This window comes from Mirounga angustirostris, unplaced genomic scaffold (genome assembly GCF_029215605.1).
Source record: "Mirounga angustirostris isolate CCGP_5_RB_7025 unplaced genomic scaffold, mMirAng1.0.hap1 SCAF_10, whole genome shotgun sequence".
Classification (NCBI taxonomy): Eukaryota; Metazoa; Chordata; class Mammalia; order Carnivora; family Phocidae; genus Mirounga; species Mirounga angustirostris.
In genome coordinates this window covers 15,539,116-15,561,934 of record NW_026991718.1, presented here as the reverse complement: position 1 = coordinate 15,561,934, position 22,819 = coordinate 15,539,116, and the positions used below count along the sequence as shown (strand labels likewise).

Below are 22,819 nucleotides of genomic sequence, written 5' to 3'. Positions count from 1 at the left end.
AGTCCACGTGAGGGGTTCACTTTTCCACCCGAAACACGTCTCCACCGTCTTGCTGCGGGGAGAGGGTGAGGATGAAACCTAAGGGCCTGGCTTTCTGTCTGGCTCCTGTGGGCGCCAGCACCCCAGAAGTGAAGTTCGAGGGCAATGACACCCGCACAAGCGGTTGGCGGAGAACAATGAGCTACCGGGGAGGAAGCGGAGGGTAAGCGAATTCGGAAGTCGAGGCCCCACGCGGGAAGACAGAGGCGAACGCGGTGCTCGGCGACAGCACGCCTGCGCCACCCGAACTCAGGCTAGCGTCCCCGTCTGGCCGCGCCGCCGCCGAGCCCGGGACCAGGCGCGAGCCCGCAAGGTGAAGGCGGGGGAGCGCACGCCTGAGGGACGGCCGAAAAGCGCGAGCGCAGAGAGCGTGCGCACGCGCAGAACTCCCGCCGGCCGGCGCCCGGAGCGCGGGAGAAGCGACGGAAGCCACTGAGAGGAGCCGCACCTCGGTGAGTGCTCCCCCTCCCCTTTCTCCCGGAGTGCCTTGCGCGCGCCCGGTGGGCGGGGGGGGAGGGGAGGGGAGGCGGCGGTGGCAGCCATGTTGTTGTGAGTCTCTGTGTCTCACCCTCGGTACTTCGGTGGTTCGGAGGAGGAGGGGGAGGAGAAGGAGGAGGTGGGGTGGGGGGGAGGGAGGTAGGTGGAGAAAGAAGATATTGCCGCCACCGAAGGCGGAGGAGGGAAGGACGGCCAAGAGCGACGCCGCCGTGTGCCCAACGGTCGGTGTCCCCGGCTGAGGCAGCGCGGCCGCAGCAGCCCCGTAAGTCAGTGCGCGTTTGCTCCCTCTCCCCGTGCTCTGGCGGCGCAGGAGCTGGCTTCCCGGGCTTTGTGTGGCGGTCTCGGCGGGAGCAGCCCGCAGGGCGGGAGGGCGGATGGGGCCTGCGGGCAGCCCGGGAAGGCTGCGGCCTGGGGCCCGGGGCCCGCTCGCACAATGCGGGGGGAGGGGTGCCGGAAGGGGGTGTGCGCCCGGCTCGGGGGGGCTGCTCGGCTCTCCCGTTTCCTTTCCTCCCCCACGCCGCTGCCTCGCGGCGCTGGGGACCCACCCCACTAGCCCTGGGTTTCTCGGCGCTTGGGGTTAGGGACCGAGCTGTCCGCTCAGCCCATGGTCGTTAAGAGGGGAGAGGCCGGTAGACCCAGAGAAGTGTGCGAGTTGGAAGTGGGCGAAGAGGAAGGAGTGGGTTTATGAAAACAAGTGTGGGAATTCTCGGGGAGCCGAGTGTGTCCGGGAAAAGCTTTCGGCAGACAGGTGTGGGTATGAAGGAAACAGCGACTTGGGTTAGCCTCATTAGGTGCCATTCTTGAGGAATGTTATGTTTCTGTTACCGGAACAGATTTCGACACTCAGGTGTATAAATTAAGACGAAAGACAAGATTAGAAGCTTCAGGCATTTTAGCAATAGTTTTGTGTCTGCATTGGGCCAAATTTTGGGATAATTGTTTAAAGTTTTATTCCCAAACGCGTGTAAAAGTTACGCTGCTTCTGAGAACACAGCTAGGGAAAACCCATTTTTCTTAACTTCGTTTTTCATTCTAACACATATTTAAACATTCTGGGGGGTTAATATTGCGAGCATATTAGGTGTAATAAGACAATCATGTCGGTTAAAGTTAGGGTTTCGGACTTTGTGAGATTTTAACGTAAGAAAACTGGTGATAGGTTTTTTTCGGTAAAGGTTTTTAGGGAAAGCTTTATTAGACAAATGCTTTTAAACGCTTACGAGAAATATAATATCTGTAAGGGTATATCAAAAAACCAATTTTAATAAAGGGAGTTACCTAAGGATTTTAAAAGCTTGTTTACTGCTTAGATTTCGTATTTAATAGGTGACTCACCATGTGACCTGGAGTATCGGAGGACGATTTAAGGAATTCTGGCTAGGAATCGTAGGACAAATATTTTTAATTGGTTTCTTTTTAAAGATGATTGGCTTCATCTGCACAGGCAGCGTGAATAGTTGTTGATACTTCCCTTCTGCATGAATGTCTTTTAAAGTTCAATTTTTGGTGAACTTAAGTTTTGTAGAATTGTCTTTTGGGGTCCTAAAGGGCGGTTCTTTGTACCCAGTAAAGGTTTACACTGATTTAAAAAATTTTATTTCAGAATCCTGGTTCTTAAGCTTTTAAGTTTTTTTTTCTTATTTGTACAAGTCTGGCTATTTAATCTTCAAGTTAGATTTGCTATTAACAAACTTGAACATTTTCAAGAAAATTTAAACTTTAATTTTTATGCATAGTTTACTTAATTTGAGTGCAAAGTTCCCTTAGATGTTTTTAATATTTAGTAAGATTTCCACTTAAAAGTCTAAATTACTGCCATATTTAAATTGGTCTTACAAGGTTTGTACACCTTAATAGTCCAGTTTTTCTTAGGTAAGCCAAACTATGCAGTCTGAACAAAGGTAATACTAGGATTTTGTTTCTCTTAAACCTTCCATACTTGTTTATAAATCTTTCTGGTGTTGTAATATAATTTGTCTTCCTGTGTACGTACTTAGAAGTAACTATAATAGAGATTTGGGCCAGGTCTGACATCCAAATCCAATCTGGTCAGTGACCAGATAGTCTTGCTTTTTATAGACATTGACAAGATCTTCATAATTTTAAGGGGAGGTTGGTTCCTGTCTCCTGGACTCAAGTTCTCCATACTTCCTAATTCAATGACCTTTAAATTTGTTGGATTTTTAACATAGCAAAATAATCTGTATTTTTTTCATGTTTTTAAAGTTTAGGATTTTAAATATCTGAGTGTATCTCGTATGGCTTTGGCTTGCAGTTTGTGGCTGTTTTACTGACGTGTGTGATTAATATAAAAATTGTACTAATAACTAAAATTGGTTTGTGATGTATTAGATTTCTTGCTGTTTTTAAGGCATGAAAAACAGTCTGACTTGGCTCCTGTTGTCCCACTTGACTCTTGCTGGATGAATTTGTAAGAAGGAACTGATAAGAGTTTGACTTAGCCTTTCTCTTTTTCTCTTTGGAAGGCTGCCCCCTGCAGAAAGCACTTTGTTCTGCTTCTTGAGGCCACCATGATAGACTCTGCGCCTTTTTGGAGGACCATCTGTTGTCCAGTGCTATATCCCTGACTGGTTTAGGATAATTAAGGGGTATGGTGGTAGGAACCCCATTGGCCTAGGTCTGAATTAGTCGTTCCATTGTACCTTGGTCAGTAAAAGGAGATAGTTAAATTGCTATCAGTCTAGTTCCTGTGTGTCTCACTTCTGAATTCTGATGTGGTGGAAAAATTTTCCTTCAAACCTTATCATTTAGAAGCTAATATTTTAATAATGATTTATTTAGGAAATAGGAAATATTTAGGAAAGTAGAAGGTGTTTTTCACTTAAAATGTATTGCTTTTGTAGTGGGAAAAGTGAATTTACAGAGCTATTACTTTGAAGCCTTTCCAGTGAAACAGTATAGAATTATTATATAGGTAGTTTCATGGTAAATGCTTTTTTCTTCTCAGAGTTTCAGGTAGCAGTATGTTTACACATAAGGTTAATGTATTTTTTTCCTTAGTGACTTTTTCGTCCAACTCAAAAGATCCAACTTTATAAATAAAAAATTAAGACTTGGGGTGCCTGGGTGGCTCAGTCGTTAGGGGTCTGCCTTTCGCTCGGGTCATGATCCTGGGGCCCTGGGATCAAGCCCCACATCGGGTTCCGTGCTCAGCAGGAAGCCTGCATCTCTCTCTCCCACTCCCCATGCTTGTGTTCCCTCTCTCGCTATCTCTCTTTGTCAAATAAAGAAATAAAAAATCTTTTTTAAAAAAATTAAGACTTGCCTAATTAAACAGTGTTACCTTCTAAAGAGTCATTTAATTCTTTTTTTAAAAAAAGATTTTATTTGTGGGGCGCCTGGGTGGCCCAGTCGGTTAAGCGTCTGCCTTCGGCTCAGGTCATGATCCCAGGAGAGTCCCACGTTGGGCTCCCTGCTTGGCGAGGAGCCTGCTTCTCCCTCTTCCCCTGCTTGTGTGCTTTCTCTCTCTCGCTATCTCTCTCTCAAATAAATAAATAAAACTTAAAAAAAAAAAGATTTTATTTGTCAGAGAGAGCATGAGTGAGAGAGCACAAGCAGGGGGAGCGGCAGGCAGAGGGAGAAGCAGGCTCTCTGCTGAGCAAGGAGCCTGATGGCCGGACTCAATCCTAGGACTCTCTCCAGCCGAAGGCAGATGCTTAACCAGATTGAACCACCCAGGCGTCCCGAGTCATTTAATTCTTAATGAAATTGTGGACATTTTTGTCTTTTGTTGACCTTTTTCTTAAATGAAAAGTTTATTTGACCGTTTCCTGGCTCCTTTATTTTTCTAAAGTGCCTTTTTTTTTTTTTTTAGATTTTATTTATTTGACAGGGAGAGAGACAGAGAGGGAACCCAAGCAGGGACAGTGGGAGAGGGAGAAGTAGGGCTCCCGCTGAGCAGGGAGCCCAGTGCAGGGCTCGATCCCAGGACTCCGGGATCATGACCTGAGCCGAAGGCAGACACTTAACGACTGAGCCACCCAGGCGCCCCTCTAAAGTGCTTTAAAGAATTAAAGTATGGGTTATTCAAGCATGTTGGCAGAAATCATAGTTTCTTTAGTATATTTCACCTCTGCAGATTTAGCTGCTGTAATCCCATCCATTTTTAGTTTACGTATTACAGATTTTTACTTTTTTTAAAAAAGATTTTATTTTATTTATTTATTTGACGCAGAGAGCGCGCAGACTCCCCGCTGAGCAAGGAGCCCGATGCGGGGCTCCATCCCAGGCCCCTGAGATAATGACCTGGGCTGAAGGCGAGCCGCCCAGGCGCCCCTAGATTTTTACTTCTTATTCACTTACTGTTCTCTTCTAGAGAGATAAAAGATGTTGGAGTAGAGTACTAGAAAAACATGCAAAGGTGTACACCTTATGTTCATATCCCAGGATTTCGCTTCCAAGTACAAAAAAGGGGAAGAAGTGTGAAGGGAGAAGGGGTAGTTGGAATGTCAGAATACTTTGGACTGAAAATGGGACAGGGAAAGAAAAAAGGCAGTCATTATCACCTACCTAAGGCGAAAGGTGCATTTGAACCACAAAACTTCCCTTCCAGGAAGGGATGGTGAAATGGACTATAAAACGTTACAAAACCATCTATTGAACACCTGCCCAGGAGAATAAAACCTGCAACTGCCTGCCAGAGTATCTAAAAAATGGTGTGTGATGCGACGGGATGGGGTATAAAAGGCTCTTTTCACACCTTTTTTTTTTTTTTTTTTACATTTATTTATTTGAGTGAGAGAGAGCACACGAGGTGGGGGCAGAGGGCATCCTCAAGCAGACTCCCTGCTGAACATGGGGCCCAATGCAGTGCTTGATCCCAGGACCCTGAGATCATGACCTGAGCCCAGATCAAGAGGCAGTGCTTCATCAACTGAGCCACCCAGGCACCCCATATCTTTGTGATTTCTATTGTAGTGGACATCTCATATCAAGAGTTTTAGATCTCAAAGTAGTGATCTGTGATTTTAGGCATGGTTTTTGAAAGACTTATTTAGGGATCAGTGGGATATCCTCTTGACTGTGTAAGATGCAACTGGTTTTATTCATTCAGACATTAAAGAAGGTAAATGAGTAGTAGAGACAAGCTAACCCTAAGTATAGGTCTTTGCTAGGCAGTCAAATAAAGCAAATTGTACGTAGAGAAAAATATGGGTGGTTTTTGTCTGATTTTGTTAAATACCAAAAATTATATACAGATAGGAGCTACTTGTGTTTTCCATTTTGGTGATCAGGTCATTTATTAACATCTATTTAGTATTTTATCAGCACTTTAAGCCTGAATAAATGTAAAATAGTAAATTTTCTGTAGTACAATCTGAATCTTTAAAACATATAAAATAAGCAAGATTAGAAGTTTTGAGAAGATGATAGCTGCAGTTTTCCCTGGAGATGTTTTCTTGGACCACCTTGCAGTTGAAATACAGTTGACTGCTGAAAAGGAATGCAAGGGGAAAGTCTTAGGTGCCTTCATTTAATCTCTAAGTTAGTTGCTCCTACACTAGCAGAAATGGGAGTACTCTGTGTAGGAACTTGCCAAAGATAAATTGTTTGCTAATTTTTATTTTAAGTCTGGTTGAGAAGATGGTTCTGGAGTGTTATTTGAGGAGCATTCAGTCCCATTTGTTACTCTGGATATTCTAAGTTTTATCTTCTCATCAGAGTAGACTACCAGAAACTTGCACACATTTTTTTGAGATTTGTAGGCCTGTGATGTGCCAGACTTTGTTTAGATATTGGTGGTACCAGATCCTTGTTAATTGAGTTTATAGCAAAGCGAAGAGTAAGATGATTAAACTTGTGATTGCAGTGCAGTACACTAAGTGCCACGCATATTGTGTTAAAAAAGTGCGGTGGACTCACATAGGTAGACATTGCAGGGGTCAGGAAGAGCTTTTCACATGAGGTTAAGTTAGTCTTTTTTTTTTTTTTTAATTTATTTATTCATGAGAGTCAGAGAGAGAGAGAGAGAGAGGCAGTGGCAGAGGGAGAAGCAGACTCCCCACCTAGCAGGGAGCCCGATGCAGGACTCGATCCCAGGACCCTGGGATCGTGACCTGAGCCGAAGGCAGATGCTTAACCATCTGAGCCACCCAGGCATCCCTTTTTTTTTTTTTTTTTTTAAGATTTTATTTATTTATTTGACAGAGAGACAGCGAGAGAGGGAACACAAGCAGGGGGAGTGGGAGAGGGAGAAGCAGGCTTCCCACTGAGCAGGGAGCCTGATGCGGGGCTCGATCCCAGGACCCTGGGATCATGACCTGAGCGGAAGGCAGATACTTAACGACTGAGCCACCCAGGCGCCCTGAGGTTAAGTTAGTCTTAAAAAGACTTGAGAAGGGGCATCTTGTTGGCTCAGTCAGTAGAGCATGCAACTCTTGGTCTCGGGGTCGTAAATTCAAGCTCCATGTTGGGCTTGGAGCCCACTTAAAATGGAAAAAAAAAAAAAGACTTGGAGAAATTAATTTAGTCAAGAGATAGGTGAAATGGCATTCAGCTGGAGAGATTAGTATGGGTAGTGACCCTGATAGGGGAGAATAGCAGAACTTGACATGGAAATAGGGAAAATTGAAAAGATAGGACTGGGGGCACCTGGGTGGCTCATTCGGTTAAGCATCTGCCTTTGGCTTAGGTCATGATCCCAGGGTCCTGGGATCGAGCCCCGTATCAGGCTACCTGCTCAGTGGGGAGCCTGCTTCTCTTTCTCCCTCTGCCTGCCTCTCTGCCTACTTGTGCTTTCTCTCTCTGTCAAATAAATAAATAATCTTTAAAAAAAAAAAAAAAAAAAGATATGACTGGACGGGTGCCTGGGTGGCTCAGTCGGTTAGGAGTCTGCCTTCTGCTCAGGTCATGATCCTGGGACCTGGAATCGAGCCCCATGTAGGGCTCCCTGCTCAGCGGGAGCCTGTTTTCTCCTTCACCCTTTGCCTGCTGCTCCCCCTGCTTGTGCGCATGCACATGTGCTTCCCCCTCCCCATGATAAATAAAATCTTAAAAAAAAAAAGAAAAATGACTGGAGAGATAAGTAGGGGGACCCACCGGATTTAAAGGCTTTTTCTGATTTGGGTAATCCTGAAAGACTTCGGATATCCAAGATTATAACTTGGGAAGATTAGACCATATTGTCCTGGAACCCTTACAGAATTAACTGTGGAATTGCTTTCCCTGGATTGTGTTACAAATTAGGTGCATGGCTTTCCTTGAGGGACTGACTATAAAAAATAAGATTATGAAACCTTGCATCTGTTGAGAGAATGTTGTTGGGATTTTCTATTATAATTCTGTGTCCTCTGTAATATCCCATATAAGAAATTTCTTTGAAAGCTTAGTGCTAGAAATATGGTTACCTATGAGGAATTGTTGGTATATTTTTTTTCTATGGATAGTGAGTATTGTATGTAATTAATTGTGTTTTCTCCCCTTTTATCTTTGTATCTTCAGAAGTTAAACTTAAGAGTTTACTTGCGATTTTGTTATTAATATTTACTTTGTTATTTTCCTAAGATTAGTTTTTGTTTTAGTGTGTATATTTCCTGTGAGATATTTCACGTACTTTTCAGAAATTGTTATTTAGGGGTGCCTGGGTGGCTCAGTCGGTTAAGTGTCTGCCTCAGGCTCAGGTCATGATCTCAGGGTTCTGGGATCGAGCCCCACTTGGGCTCCATGCTCAGTGGGGAGTCTGATTCTCCCTCCCCCTCTTCCCCTGCCCCTCTTCCCCTCCCTACTCCTCATGCTTTCTCTCTCTGTCTCAAATAAATAAAATCTTTATAAAAAGTTTTTTTTTTTTTTATTTAAGGGGCACCTGAGTGGCTCAGTAGGTTAAGCATCTGACTTTTTTTTTTTTTTTTTTTTAAGATTTTATTTATTTGACAGAGAGAGACACAGTGAGAGAGGGAACACGAGCAGGGGGAGTGAGAGAGGGAGAAGCAGGCTTCCCGCAAAGCAGGGAGCCCGATACGGGGCTCGATCCCAGGACCCTGGGATCATGACCTGAGCCGAAGGCAGATGCTTAACGGCTGAGCCACGCATGCACCCCAAGCATCTGACTCTTGATCTCAGCTCAGGTCTTGATCTCACAGTTGTGAGATCAAGCCCTGAGTTGGGCTCCACACTGGGCATGGAGCCTACTTAAAAAAAATTTTTTTCTTTTTTTATTTAAATGCATATAAAACAAGTTTCATCATTTAAAATCTACTCAGGAATAGACCTTTTTTGGTATATAAGGTAGTCCTGGAAACTTAACAAATTTGGTTTCTCTTTTCAGACATTGTAGCCTAGGCATTTGTTTTTTTAATTAATTAATTTATTTATAAAGATTATTTATTTGTCAGAGAGAGAGAGCGAGCACAGGCAGAGGAAGTGACAGGCAGAGGGAGAAACAGAGTCCTCGCTGAGCAGGGAGCCTGATAGGGGACTTGATCCCAGGACACTTAACCAACTGAGCTGTCCAGGCATCCCTATCTATCTATCTATTTTTTTAAAAGATTTTATTTATTTATGTATTTGACAGAGAGACAGCGAGAGAGGGAACACAAGCAGGGGGGAGTTGGAGAGGGAGAAGCAGGCTTCCCGCTGAGCAGAGAGCCCGATGCGGGGTTCCATCCCAGGACCCTGGGATCATGACCTGAGCCGAAGGCAGACGCTTAACAACTGAGCCACCCAGGCGCCCTGCTATTTATTTATTTTTTAAACTAATTTCTATAGCCAACTTAGGGCTGGAACTTACATCCTGGAGATCGAGTCGCATGCTCTTCTGAGCCAACTAGGTGGCCAGTAGGCATTTGTTTTTTTGTTGTTGTTTTCTAAGCAACTACTTGGAAAGTTTTTGTTTTGTTTAAATTGTTTTTTTGTTTTGTTTTGTTTTTTATTTACTTGAGAAAGAAAGAGAGGGAGAGCACAAGCAGAGGGAGCAGCAGAAGGAGAGGGCTGAGCAGGGAGCCTGACATGGGGCTCAATCCCAGGACCCTGAGATCATGACCTGAGCCAAAGGCAGACTCTTAACTAAACTGAGCCACCGAGGCACCCTGGAAAGTTTTTTAAAACTAAAACATCTTTAAGAAATTGGTTAGGTCATCTCACTTAAAGTTACTGGGGGAAAAAGTGATCACCAATTAAAGGCTTGTTCTTGAATATTTGAGGAATTTTAAAAATCACAATTCGTACTTACCACCTAAAAGATTACTCTTACTTAATTGAAAAGTTTGTACAGCTCATATATTTTTCTCATAGATTGTTCATAGTAGTCATCATAAACTAAATATATTTTAAATGTTTTTTTTTTTTTTAAAGATTTTATTTATTTATTTGAGACAGAGAGAATGAGAGAGAGAGAGCACATGAGAGGGGGGAGGGTCAGAGGGAGAAGCAGGCTCCCTGCCGAGCAGGGAGCCCGATGCGGGACTCAATCCAGGGACTCCAGGATCATGACCTGAGCCGAAAGCAGTCGCTTAACCAACTGAGCCACCCAGGCGCTCTATTTTAAATGTTTTAAGTTGTGAGTTTTCCTAGACAAAAGTTAAGAGTTGAAATATGTTACATAATTGACTAATTTTTTTCTTTTTCTTGGAAATGACTAGAAATACTGCTCAAAATAACCTTTTTTTTTTTTTTTTAAAGATTTTATTTATTTATTTGACAGAAAGAGCGAGAGAGCACAAGCAGGGGGAACAGTAGAGGAAGAGGGAGAAGCAGGCTCCATGCCAAGCAGGGAGCCCGATGCGGGGCTCGATCCCAGGACCCTGAGATCATGACCTGAGTCGAAGGCAGACACTTAATCATCTGAGCCACCCAGGCGCCCCTGCTCAAAATAACTTCTTTTGCATTAACATATTTACAGAAGAAAGTTATGGTAATACTGGATTAAATTTAAGCCATTTTAACTGTAGGACTTACTGTGTGAAAATGAATTCTGTAGTGACCATGTGCTCAGCTTGCAAAAGAACAAATGGGTACTAGGGAGCAGCATATAAATTTATTGGACAGGGAACCTCTTATTTCAAAGAACACTGTGAGTTGGTGATTAAGGAAAACGCTTTGGAAAATTCTGGTCTAAAGAAAAAAATCCGGGACGCCTGGGTGGCTCAGTCGGTTAAGTGTCTGCCTTCAGCTCAATTCACGAGCCCAGAGTCCTGGGATTGAGTCCCGCATCAGACTCCCTGATCAGTGGGGAGCCTGCTTCTCCCTCTGCCTGCTGCTCCCCCTGCTTGTGCACACGTGCGCGTGCTCTCTCTCTCTTCTCTAATAAATAAATAATACTGTAAGAAAAATAAAAAGAACATTTAGAAAAAAATCCCTTTTAAAACTGCATTCGAGTCTGCTGCTTAGAATGGTTTTTATTTTTTCTCAGTTGTCTCAGATCATGCATTGAAATGACTCCCTTTAGTTCTGTTACAACCTAACATTTCTTAGGATATTTCTCCTTGGTGCTATATTGATTCTGATTGATTATGTATAATAATTGAAAACTACTAGATAGCCATTTGAGACAAGTCTTCACTTTTTTTTTTTTTAAAGATTTTATTTATTTATTTGAGAGAGAGAATGAGAGCGAGTACATGAGAGGGGGGAGGGTCAGAGGGAGAAGCAGACTCCCTGCCGAGCAGGGAGCCCGATGCGGGACTCGATCCCGGGACTCCAGGATCATGACCTGAGCCGAAGGCAGTCGCTTAACCAACTGAGCCACCCAGGCGCCCCGACAAGTCTTCACTTCTTAGGCATTCAACCTAGTACTAAAGTGAATTGAAAATAACACAGGATCATTGGTACTTTATTCTGTGATAAAGCCTCTGAACTATAGTGCATTTAAACAGTATTAATATGGGACCTTTAAAAAAAACCTTTATTTTGCTAACTTTAGTGAGCGTTACAACACAGAAAAAATGCAAAGATAAAGCAGTAGTACCTCCTATCCTACCAGAGTTCAGTGTTTATTTTGTTACAGTCCACACAAATACATAATTATGGTATTGCTTCTCTCTTTTAAAAAAAAATGGGATTGGGGCTCCTGGGTGGCTCAGTCGATAGGCGTCTGCTTTCAGCTCAGGTCATGATCCCAGGGTCCTGGGGATCGAGCCCCATGTCAGGCTCCCTGCCAGGCGGGATGCCTGCTTCTCCCTCTCCCGCTCCCTGTGCTTGTGTTCCGTCTCTCGCTGTGTCTCTCTCTGTCAAATAAATAAATAAATAAATAAAATCTTAAAAAAAAACCCCAAACAGACAGGATTGTATGATAACACCTTAGGCAACTTGGTGTTTTTATTTAATATCATAGACATTTTACTGTATTTGTATATTTAACTTTAATAACTTAAAACATTCAGTACATAGATTTTTATTTTGCTAAACCATTTTTCTGTTGAGTTTGTGTTCAATTTTTTTTATTTTTTATTTTTATTATTTATTTATTTATTATTATTTTTAAAATGTTTTATTTATTTATTCATGAGAGAGAGAGAGGCAGAGGCAGGCTCCCCGCCTAGCAGGGACCCCGATGTGGGACTCTGTCCCAGGACCCTGGGATCACGACCTGAGCCGAAGGCAGACGCTTAACCATCTGAGCCACCCAGTTGCCCCTTTTATTTTTTATTTAAATTCAAGTAATTAACATAGCGTATTATTAGTTTTAGAGGTGCGTTGTTCAGTTCTTATTTTTGAAGCACTGGAAGCGGTGCTGCAGTAACTGTTGATATGCTGTTCATTCTTTTCGTGTTGGTGCTGTTTATGTAAGGTAAATTCCTGGGTTAGAGGATTTTATGTTGATTTTTTAAACAAGAAAATATTCGCTCATTATGGTAGATCATTAATACTCTAGAAAGCACTTATATTTTAATTTCATATATTATCTCATTTATTTTTCACAGTAATCCTGTGAGGGAGGCGTATTCTCATTTGCAAACGGGAAAAGAGGACCAGTGTTCAACTGTTCTGAGTTCGTTCACCTAGTTTGGGACAAACATGGAACCATATTCTAGATCTTTTGATTCAGATTCATCTGTTACACCATGATGAGTGATTAATAATTTTTTTATTTGGAAAACCAGTAGAGTGGGTGTGGATATATTCCTTAGCTATAACTGTTAACAGTAATGTGTAAGGGTCTCAGTCCTATCCGTACAGGGAAGCATCATCTGGAGAACTTAAAAAAATACTAATAAAAATCTGTCCCTGTTTCCCTGCCTGGACTAATTCAAGTAAGTTTTATATAAGTGGTAACTGAGTGTGCAGTTTTAAATCTTCTACCTAGATTCTGATGCACCAAGGTTTTGAGAACTAGTGGCCTTAAAATTGGGGGTACATGAAAAATTTCCAAAATGTTAGCACATTTAGTTTTCTGGGAATCAGTTAACAGGTCCTCCTTATATATACTAAGAAATGCATACCTCTGATCCATCCCAAATCTTAATGTGGTATGTTTTACAGACAGTTAAGCCTTTAGGGCACAAAACTTAAAAAGTTAGCTTCCTTTAGTGGTTTAGCTCATTTAGTCTTAATTCATTCACATTGCTGTTAGGAATGAAAACATAGGATAGAACTGTAAGTATTTTGGCTTCTGTTGGGAATTCAGATCAGTGATTGGGCAATAGGAGTAATGGCAAATTAAAAAAAAAAAAAAAACAGCTCACCATGGGATGTCTGGGTGGCTCAGTCGTTTGAGTGTCCAGCTCTTGGTTTCAGCTCAGGTTATGATCTTACGGCAGTGGGATAGAGTGGTTCATGCTCAGCAGGGAGTCTGCTTAAGCTCCTCTCCTCCTCCCCCGCTCATGCATGCACTTTCTCAAAAATCTTTTTTATTTTTAAGATTTATTTAAGAGAGAGGAAGGGCGAATGGGGGGAGGGGCAGAGAGAGAGAGAATCTCAAGTAGACTCTGCATTGAGCATGGAGCCAAACATGGGGCTCAATCCCAAGGCCCAGAGATCATGACCCGAGCCAAAATCAAGAGTCAGGTGCTAAACCAACTGAGCCACCCACGCATTCCAAAATAAATCTTTAAAAAATAAGATAAAAGTTTAAAAAACAGTTTGTGTCTTCTTTCCTAAGCCTTTCTCAATACTTACTAAGCTGAAACAATACTATGAAATTGACTTTGAAAGCAAGAAATATGGGGGCGCCTGGGTGGCGCAGTCAGTTAGGCATCTGCCTTCAGCTCAGGTCGTGATCCCAGGGTTCTGGGTTCGAGCCCTGCATCGGGCTTTCTGCTCAGCAGCAAGTCGGCTTCTGCCTCTCCCTCTGTGATCTCTCTCATTTTCGCTCTCTCTCAAATAAAATAATCCTAAAAAAAAAAAGAAAGCTAGAAATATGTAAATCATGTTTATCACAGCATACTGTCAAATATATTGAGGAATTTAAAAGGTATGATTTGGTTGGTTCCTTGTTTTTGTTTTTTTTTTTTTACACACTTTGAGGAATATATCAGAGTAGGGTAGAACTAACCTACATGAAGTGGTTAGAAACGAAGTGCTAGCTACATATAAGTACAATGCCTTTAAATCAGGTGAGAAAATATTTAGATCTACAAATTAGATTTTGCTTTCTTAAAACCCAAAGTGTCATGAAGGTGTGGCTAGAGATATTTACTATAGTAGGTATTGGGTATACATGTAAATTTCTTTATATTGCCTTAAAAACCCTTAGAGGTTTACAAATAAGACCAGAATATTTTTCTTTTAAGTGATGGCCTAGTTTATGGAAAAGATGTTTTTCTGGTGTGTTTCTTTGTAAGTCGTACATAGCTTATGTATAGGTGTACATTTTTTTTTTTTTTGAAAGATTTTATTTATTTGACATGGGGGTGCAGGCACAGGCAGGAGGAGCGGCAGGCAGAGGGAGAAGCAGGCTCCCTGCTGAGCAAGGAACCCGATGTGGGGCTGGTTCCCAGGACCCTGGGATCACAACCCAAGCCGAAGGCAGTCGCTTAACCAACTGAGCCACCCAGGTGCCCCATGTATAGGTGTACTTACGAAATACTTGAGTATTACCATGTAAAACTTGAGTTTTACCACGTAAGGCCATTGATTTCCAAGCTGACTTGACAGCAAGAACTATGTAAATGTGTTTAGTGATTTCCAGCATGTATATATTTAAATATTTTCTTTTTTTTTTTAATGATTTTATTTATTTATTTGACAGAGAGACACAGCGAGAGAGGGAACACAAGCAGGGGGAGTGGGAGAAGGAGAAGCAGGCTTCCCGCCGAGCAGGGAGCCCGGTGTGGAACTCGACCCCAGGACCCTGGGATCATGACCCGGGCTGAAGGCAGACTCTTAATGACTGAGCCACCCAGGCTCCCCTATATTTAAGTATTTTCAAAGAGATAGTAATGAATGGGAAATACTCAAGGAGTGAATAATTACAGAATGTAAAATAAAAATCATGCATTCCCTTTTCCCAGATGTGTCACTAATAACAGTTGTGTCACAGTTTCTGATTGTTTTCTGTGTATCCGTATATATGTTTTTTTCCTGTTTTTACAAAAGTTGGATGATAGAGTGCTTTTCACCTTGCCTTTTCACTTATATTCTGGCTTTTTGTTTTTCCATATATGCCTAAATACATTTATCTCATGCTTTTAAATGGACTCATAGTTGATAATGTTATCAGTTTCCCTCTCCCTATTAATACTATCCTTAGTATTCTTCCTTTGATCCCCTCCCTCATTTCATGGAACACTGGTGTGACCAGAATAGTTTGCATAATTGTGCTACATGTTTTTTTCTATCCTAATTCTCATATAGAGAAGTTTTAAAGTCTTAACAGATGGGTGCCTGGGTGGCTCAAGTCGGTTAAGCATCTGCCTGCGGCTTAGGTCATGATCTCAGGGTCCTGGGATCGAGCCCCGCCATCGGGCTCCCTGCTTGGCATGGAGCCTGCTTTTCCCTCTCCCTCTGTCTGCTGCTCCCCCTGTTTGTGCTCACGCACTCTCTCTCTGTCAAATAGATAAATAAAATCTTTTTTTTTTTTTTTAAAGATTTTATTTATTTGACAGAGACACAGTGAGAGAGGAAACACAAGCAGGGGGAGTGGGAGAGGGAGAAGCAGGCTTCCCCGCAGAGCAGGGAGCCTGATGTGGGGCTCAATCCCAGGACCCTGGGATCATGACCTGAGCCGAAGGCAGACGCTTAATGACCGAGCCACCCAGGCGCCCCTGGATAAATAAAATCTTTAAAAAAAAAGTCTTAACAGGTAATATGTTATTAATACATTGAAAATACCAATTAGGGTGCCTGGGTGGCTCAGGTGGTTAAGCGTCTGCCTTCAGCTCAGGTCATGATCCCAGGGTTCTGGGATCGAGTCCCACATTGGGCTCCCGGCTCAGCGGGGAGCCTGCTTCTCCCTCTGACCCTCTCCCCTCTCATGCTGTTTCTCGTTCGCTCGCTCTCTAAAAAATAAATAAAATCTTTAAAAAAAAAAAAAAGAAAATACCAATTAAATGCCATGGGAATTAAGAAAAAGATTTTTTGGGAGTAGGTTTTGATGGAAAAAGTGGCATTTGAGCCAAACTTTGAGTTTGTAGTATTTGCATATGAACAGATAAATGGCAAAGACCTGTCCAGGGGACTTGAATAGTGTAAGCAAAAGGATGATGGGCGGGGGGGGGGGGGGGGGGGGTGCGGGAGGGGGAACTTTAAGAGAATTGTATAGTTAACATATAAGCTGACTTACGGTTTATGCTTGGTTGGTATGGAAAAGAACATGGAGCCTCTGGAGTCTTGACAGTATCACATCTGCCATTTTAGTAGTTTTGTCTGTGAGGATATGGAAATTGGCCACAGTTTCCTTATTTGTAAAGTAAGAATACAGTATCTACTTTGCTGGATAATAGAATTAGATATAATGTGTCTAGTACAATCTCTGGCATGACATTGAGTGTGAAATAAACTTTGTTTCCTGGGGGCATCTGGGTGGCTTGGTTGAGCTTCTGACTCTTGATTTTAACTAAGGTCATGATCTCAAGGGTTGTGAGGTCAAGCCCCATGTTGGGCTCCACAGTCAGGAGGGAGTCTGCTTGAGATTGTTTCCCTCTCTGCACAGGTGCATGCTCACTCAAATAAATAAATCTTAAAAAAAAAAAATTGTTCTCTTTGGGGGATGGTGTCTGATAAAAATTAGTCCAAAGATGTTTGTGTTCATTTGGAAATCAGTTTTTGGGAAAAAAATTTCATATGCCATTTGTCAAAAATACGGTTAAGAAAGTAATCAGGGATACTGAGTTTATACAATAGCTTGGAACCTAAGTCCGTTAACCTTGTGGGGAGTAACTGCTTTTATAAGCTGCAGTTTATAAATGTTTGTTCAGAAAGGGGGGAGTGGTTTCAAATTGTGCTTAACCCTCAAGGCCCAGCTTGAATGCCATCGGTTTCACATGGCCTTCTGTCCTAGTGTTATATTTTATTAAGCTTTATTATGGAAATATTAAACACAGAAGTAGAATAATGCATTGCATCTTCAGGTATCTATCATTGATTCAACCTTACGTGAAATCTAGTATTTTACTTTTTATAAAATAGTATTTCAAAGTAACTCCCAGACAGCAGGCCAGTTTAAGCATAAATTCTCTGGGTTAAGCATCCGACTCTTGATTTCACTCAGTGCCCCTGATGAGGACTTATTAAAATATATAATCCTCTTGCTATTATTACCACTAACAAAATTCATGAATATCATATATACTCATTCTGTATTTAGATTTCCCTGATTTTCTCGAAAAAGTCTTTTTTATAGTTGGTTTATTAAAATCATGATTCAGAGAAGGTTTCCACAATATATTTGACATTTTAGCCTCTTAGTCTGAATAATATTCTTTCTTCTGTCCTCCCCCTTTACACATTTTGGATTAGACGATTACTTTCTTCTGTTATCTCTTGACTTTGTGCTTTTATATTGCTCATACGTCTGATAAACAGTATTTAGATCTGGCGACTTTATTGACTTTATTGAGATTGGGGTTTAGTGGGTTATTTTTTTGAGACAACTTTTCATAGATGGTGGTGCTGTTTCATATTTTATCATGGGGCAATATATTCGCTTGTTTTAGTTTTAAGATGATAGCATATTAAATTACTTAAAATGTTAATTCAGAAATACTGCCTTTGGGGGAGCTCATTTCATAATATATCTTTGATATTTCAGATGTATCTTTGACTCATTGGAGTCACTTTGTGTTATCTAAGTTTTTTCAGGCATGTCATCTTTACTTCCAGTTTATTTGACCTGCTTCTCTTAGGTGTTATCTAAAAGTTTGTTTGAGGTCGATTTAGTTTGGAGATCTTCTCTAAGCAGTATTTCATGTTTTAAAATAAAAGAATTTCCTTAAGCAGTATTTTATTTCTCAAAATAAAGCAATTGCGAGAATGCCTTGTAAAACAAGAGACTTCGTAAGGACTCAAATACATGGTAATATCCTTTGAGAGAATTTTAAGGAAAAAAAAATCTTGCCTCATATTTGCATATATGTAAGTTAAATATTTATCCTGTTTTGCCTGTTTGAGAATATGTTCTGAGATTTATCCTCAGCTAACACAGTTTTGCATGGAAATTCTTGGTAAATTTGTATTTAGTGGCTAAATGCTGATGTTGGAATAATCTAATTTCTAATCTTATTAAAAGATTTGAGGTAGGGTCTTTGAAGATTTCTGGTTTCTGGGAATCTATATTAATACTTGTGTTTGTGTGTCCAAATTTTATTCAAAACATAAAAACTTGACTTTTCCTTAGTATAGTTGTGTCAGTCATACTGTTTTTTATTACTGGGAAAACAAGCATCTATAATTACCCCATGAAGTATGTGGACAAACGAGTAGCAAATATCAAAAATGTTGATGTGGTTCTTGGCTCAACTACTAGCTAAGTGACTTGGTCAGCACCATTAGAAAAGTGTATGATTCAAGGGAAACAAGCAAAAATGAACTTATTGGGACTTCAAGATAAAAAGCTTCGGCACAGCGAAGGAAACAAATCAACAAAACTAAAAGGCAGCCTTGAGAATGGGAAAAGGTATTTGCAGATGAAGGGTTAGTATTCACAATCTATAAAGAACTTCTTAAACTCAACACCCAAAAACCAAATAATCCAGTTAAGAAATGGGCAGAAGACATGAATTAGACAGTTTTCTAAAGATTTCCAGATGCCTAACAGACACATGAAACAATGCTCAACATTACTTATCATCAGGGAAATACAAATCAAAACCAAGATGAGAGACCACCTCACACCTGTCAGAATGGCTACAGTTAACAACACAAGAAACAACAGATGTTGGCAAGGATGCAGAGAAAGGGGAACCCTCTTGCACTGTTGGTGGGAGCCACTGTGGAAAACAGTATGGACGTTCCTCAAAAAGTTAAAAATAGAACTACCCTGTGATCCAGCAATTGCACTACTAGGTATTTACCCAAAGGATACAGAAGTACTGATTCGAAGGGGGTGCATGCACCCCAATGTTTATAGCAACATTACCAACAATAGCCAAACTATGGAAAGAGCCCAAATGTCCATCGACTGATTACTGGATAAAGAAGATGTGGTATATATATGCGATGGAATATTACTCAGCCATCAGAAAGAATGCGTGGATGGAGCTAGAGTGTGTTATGCTAAGTAAAATAAGTCAGCCAAAGAAAGACAAATACCATATGATTTCACTCATGTGGAATTTAAGAAACAAAACAGATGAGCATATGGGAGGGGGGAAAAAGGGAAACAAACCATGAGAGACTCTTGATAGAGAACAGACTGAGGGTTGATGGAGGGAGGTGGGTGGGGGATGGGCTAGATAGGGGATGGGTATTAAGGGGGGCACTTGTTATGATAAGCACTGGGTGTTATATGTAAGTGATGAATCACTGAATTCTATTCCTTGAAACCAGTATTGCACTGCATGTTAACTAGAATTCAAATTTAAAACATTTCTTAAAGCCTCAAAATGTTTAAAGTTACACTTAGTAAAACGTACACACACACACGAAAAGTGTATGATTGGATTTATGCCTCCAGAAAAAGTAAATTACTAGGTGTTGATGGTGATTAGTAGAAACTTGCAATGTAAAGTCTTTGAAGACTAATGGTCTGCTACAAATATGTAAGCCTGGATCTGGTTTAAAAAAAAGTAGCAAATTTTCTGGTTTAAAAAAAAGTAAACCTGGTTTACTTTTGTTGTGGATAAGAAAAGGTATTACTAAACAAATTTGTTGGCGAATTTGCTAAAGTGCTTTAATATGCTGAAGAAATGAAGATATTCTTAAGGACTTTAGCTTCTGTTTGCATTGGATACCACTACTGCTCAATGATTATGTTCATTAAAAACTATCCAAGATGGATGATTACCAAGAATATTTCATAAGCCTCTTAAGTTACTCTTTGTATTGGCTTATATTTAATTAAGTTTTCATGTAATTTTGTTGTTTTTGTAATTGATGCACAAGAGAGCAGTAGCTTTCAGGTATTATAGAACTGATATGGAAAAGTAGTGCCAAAGGGAAGTTGCTGTCAGACATTTTATGTTGATAAATGTCTTCATTGTTACAGAAAGTCTGAGGAAGAGCCTTGTTGACATCTCCATTAGAATGAGCATTGTGTATTAATACATATGAAGGCATTTATAAGCAGTTACTATCTGATACTTGATTTCTTGATCTGAATTTGCATTTCATAGCATAAAAAATCTTTTTCATTCAATATATATTGAGTATTTATAGATAGCTGAGACACAGTTCCTAGCCCCTTTGACCCCAGAGTTAATTTCTGCTATGGTCTTAAATACTGTGAAAATGTGATTAGTGTCCTTTGGTAGTAGAAAGTGCTTTAATATCATTTATTGTAGCTCTAAGTGGTTTTCCCCCCACCTTATTTTTTATAGTAGGCATATGGTGAGGAATTGGATCAGATGATGTCTGAGAAAAATTACTCTTAATGATATAAATGTACTTTATTAATGCATATTCTTGGTTCTTTACACAAACTTACTTGTAAACCTTTTGAATTACATGTTAGTAAATATGAAAACTTAGAACTTAACCAAGTTTTGTTATTCGAGGTGCTTTATCTGTTTTTCTCATGTAATTAGCAGTAATGTCGCCTACAAAAAGTTGGCTAATGTTAAATTTTATAATTTAATGAGACACTTCTCCTTTTTTTGAAACAAAGAATCAACCTCAAAAACTAACTTTTAAATTCAGACTTAAGATTAGAGTCTTGGCCATAGAAAAGTTTCTATTATGTATCTTCTATATGAGCCAATTCCAATTGTTTATTAAAGAAATAATATTGGGGGAGTTTCATGGCTTAATGATGCAAACAAAAAAAATTTGAAGACAGACTACACCCCAAGTAATACTGTGTACCATAACTTAGATACATTTTCTTCAAATTAACATAGTCAGTTCAATATTCCGTACCTGGATGCTGTATACTCTGTTGCTTGTTAGAAGAAAAAAGTGTTCTTTCTTCCTAAGATCTAACCATTCTGGATAAAGTTGTTAAATTCATGTCCAAATTCTTTTCCCTTGCCACCAAATGATACCAAAATTTGTAACTGTGTAGAACATAGAAAATTGGCATTTTCCCAAAATTTTGAGGGTCCCACTTAATGGTATATGTATGACTCCTGCCCCCTCAGCTTTATTATTACTAACATGGAGATTATTGGCCTGAGTGTTAGTGTTTACTTTCTATCCTGTTTTGCCCACTTTATCCTCCAGTCTTTTCAAGATTGAAATAAATGGTAATACCCTAACCTGCAAAACTGAGTTTGAGTCTTCTGCGGATTTTGTTTTCTTTAAAGTCTTTTCCTCATAACCTACTCAATCGCCTCCATTTAAATGTAACTTTCATTATAAGAAGACATATGCCTGGGGATAGTGTAGATGAAAAAGTTGGAAGCAAAGCCCTAATGCTTAACTTTTGGCTTGCTCATATTTGAGAGTGGATTATCTGCTTTTGATTTTTTTTGTAGAGCAAGGTGAATCCACTAGAGCAGAGGTCAGCAAACTATGGCCTACAGTCCAGATCTGGCCCACAACCTGTGGTTTTTTTGGCCCACTTTTTTTAGAATTGGTTTTTAGATTTTTAAATGGGTGGAAAAAGAATACTATTTTGTAACACATAAAAAAAAATACATGAAATTAAGATTTCACTATTCATAAATAAAGTTTTATTGGGACACATTCATGCTCATTTATTTCAATATCATATGGCTGCTTTTGTGCTACAGAGGTGTCATTGAGAACATAGATCATATGACCTGCCAAACCTAAAATGTTTACTGTCTGGCTCTTTACTGAGAAAAGTTTGTTGACCCCTGCCCTGGGGCGTGATTCACCACAAAAGTAAGAATGGCTCCTAGAGACTTGTCACATTTATCTGGAGGTTCTTTAACTTATGCATAACCTCATTTATTTGGACCACAGATGAAAACCTGGAAGTAAGCAAAGAAAGGCTTCAGTAAAGATCCAGTCCTTTTTCACTCTTGAGAAAATTTCTTGTCTTCTACTCTGCTCTTTTCATTTTTCTTAATAAAAGTCTCCCTCCTGGGAAGCCTGGCTGGCTCAGTCAGTTGAGTGTCTGTCTTTGGCTCAGGTCATGATCCCAGAGTCCTAAGATCAGGTCCTGCATCCGGCTCCTTGCTCAGCGGGGAGCCTGCTTCTCCCTCTGCCTGTCGTTCTCCCTTTCCAGTAATTTCTTTCTCTAATAAATAAATAAAATTTAAAAAAACCCCAAAACAACAAACCTCTCCTTTTATTCACAGACCATACAGATACATTGTAGAAAGGTAATAAAATACAGATAAATAGAAAAAATGATGTACTCTGATCACTTAAGGACTGTATGAATTTGGGGTTATTTCCTTTCAGTCTTTCTGTTTATTTTTATTTTTATTTATTTATTTTTTTAAGATTTTATTTATTTGACAGAGAGAGAGAACGAGAGCAGGAACACAAGCAGGGGGAGTGGGAGAGGGAGAAGCAGGCTTCCTGCCGAGCAGGGAGCCCGATGTGGGACTCGATCCCAGGACCCTAGGATCATGATCTGAGCCGAAGGCAGACACTTAACGACTGAGCCACCCAGGCGCCCTATTTTTATTTTTTAAAGATTTTGTTTATTTGAGAGAGCACAAGCAGGGGGAATGGCAGGCAGAGGGAGAGCAGGCTCCTCACTGAGCAAGGAGCCCAATGTGGGGCTCGATTCCAGGACCCTGGGATCATGACGTGAGCCAAAGACAGACGCTTAACCTGCTGAGCCACCCAGGTGCCCCAGTCTTTTTGTTTTTTTAAA

At 40.6% G+C, this 22,819-nt stretch overlaps 1 protein-coding gene across 7 annotated transcripts in view; it reads left to right on the top strand.

Moving 5' to 3' along the window:
- Nucleotides 1-248: 248 nt before the first annotated feature.
- PUM2 (pumilio RNA binding family member 2) overlaps nt 249-22,819 on the top strand; it is a 101,902-nt gene continuing 79,331 nt past the window's right edge. For 5 of the 7 annotated variants that reach the window (XM_045884155.3, XM_045884160.3, XM_045884159.3 and 2 more), the window contains exon 1: nt 642-799. The gene's annotated coding sequence lies outside the window, so the exon portion shown is untranslated. Of the gene's footprint in view, nt 492-641; nt 800-22,819 lie in introns of those variants that run through there. The other 2 variants (XM_054509608.2, XM_045884156.3) reach the window with 2 other exon arrangements.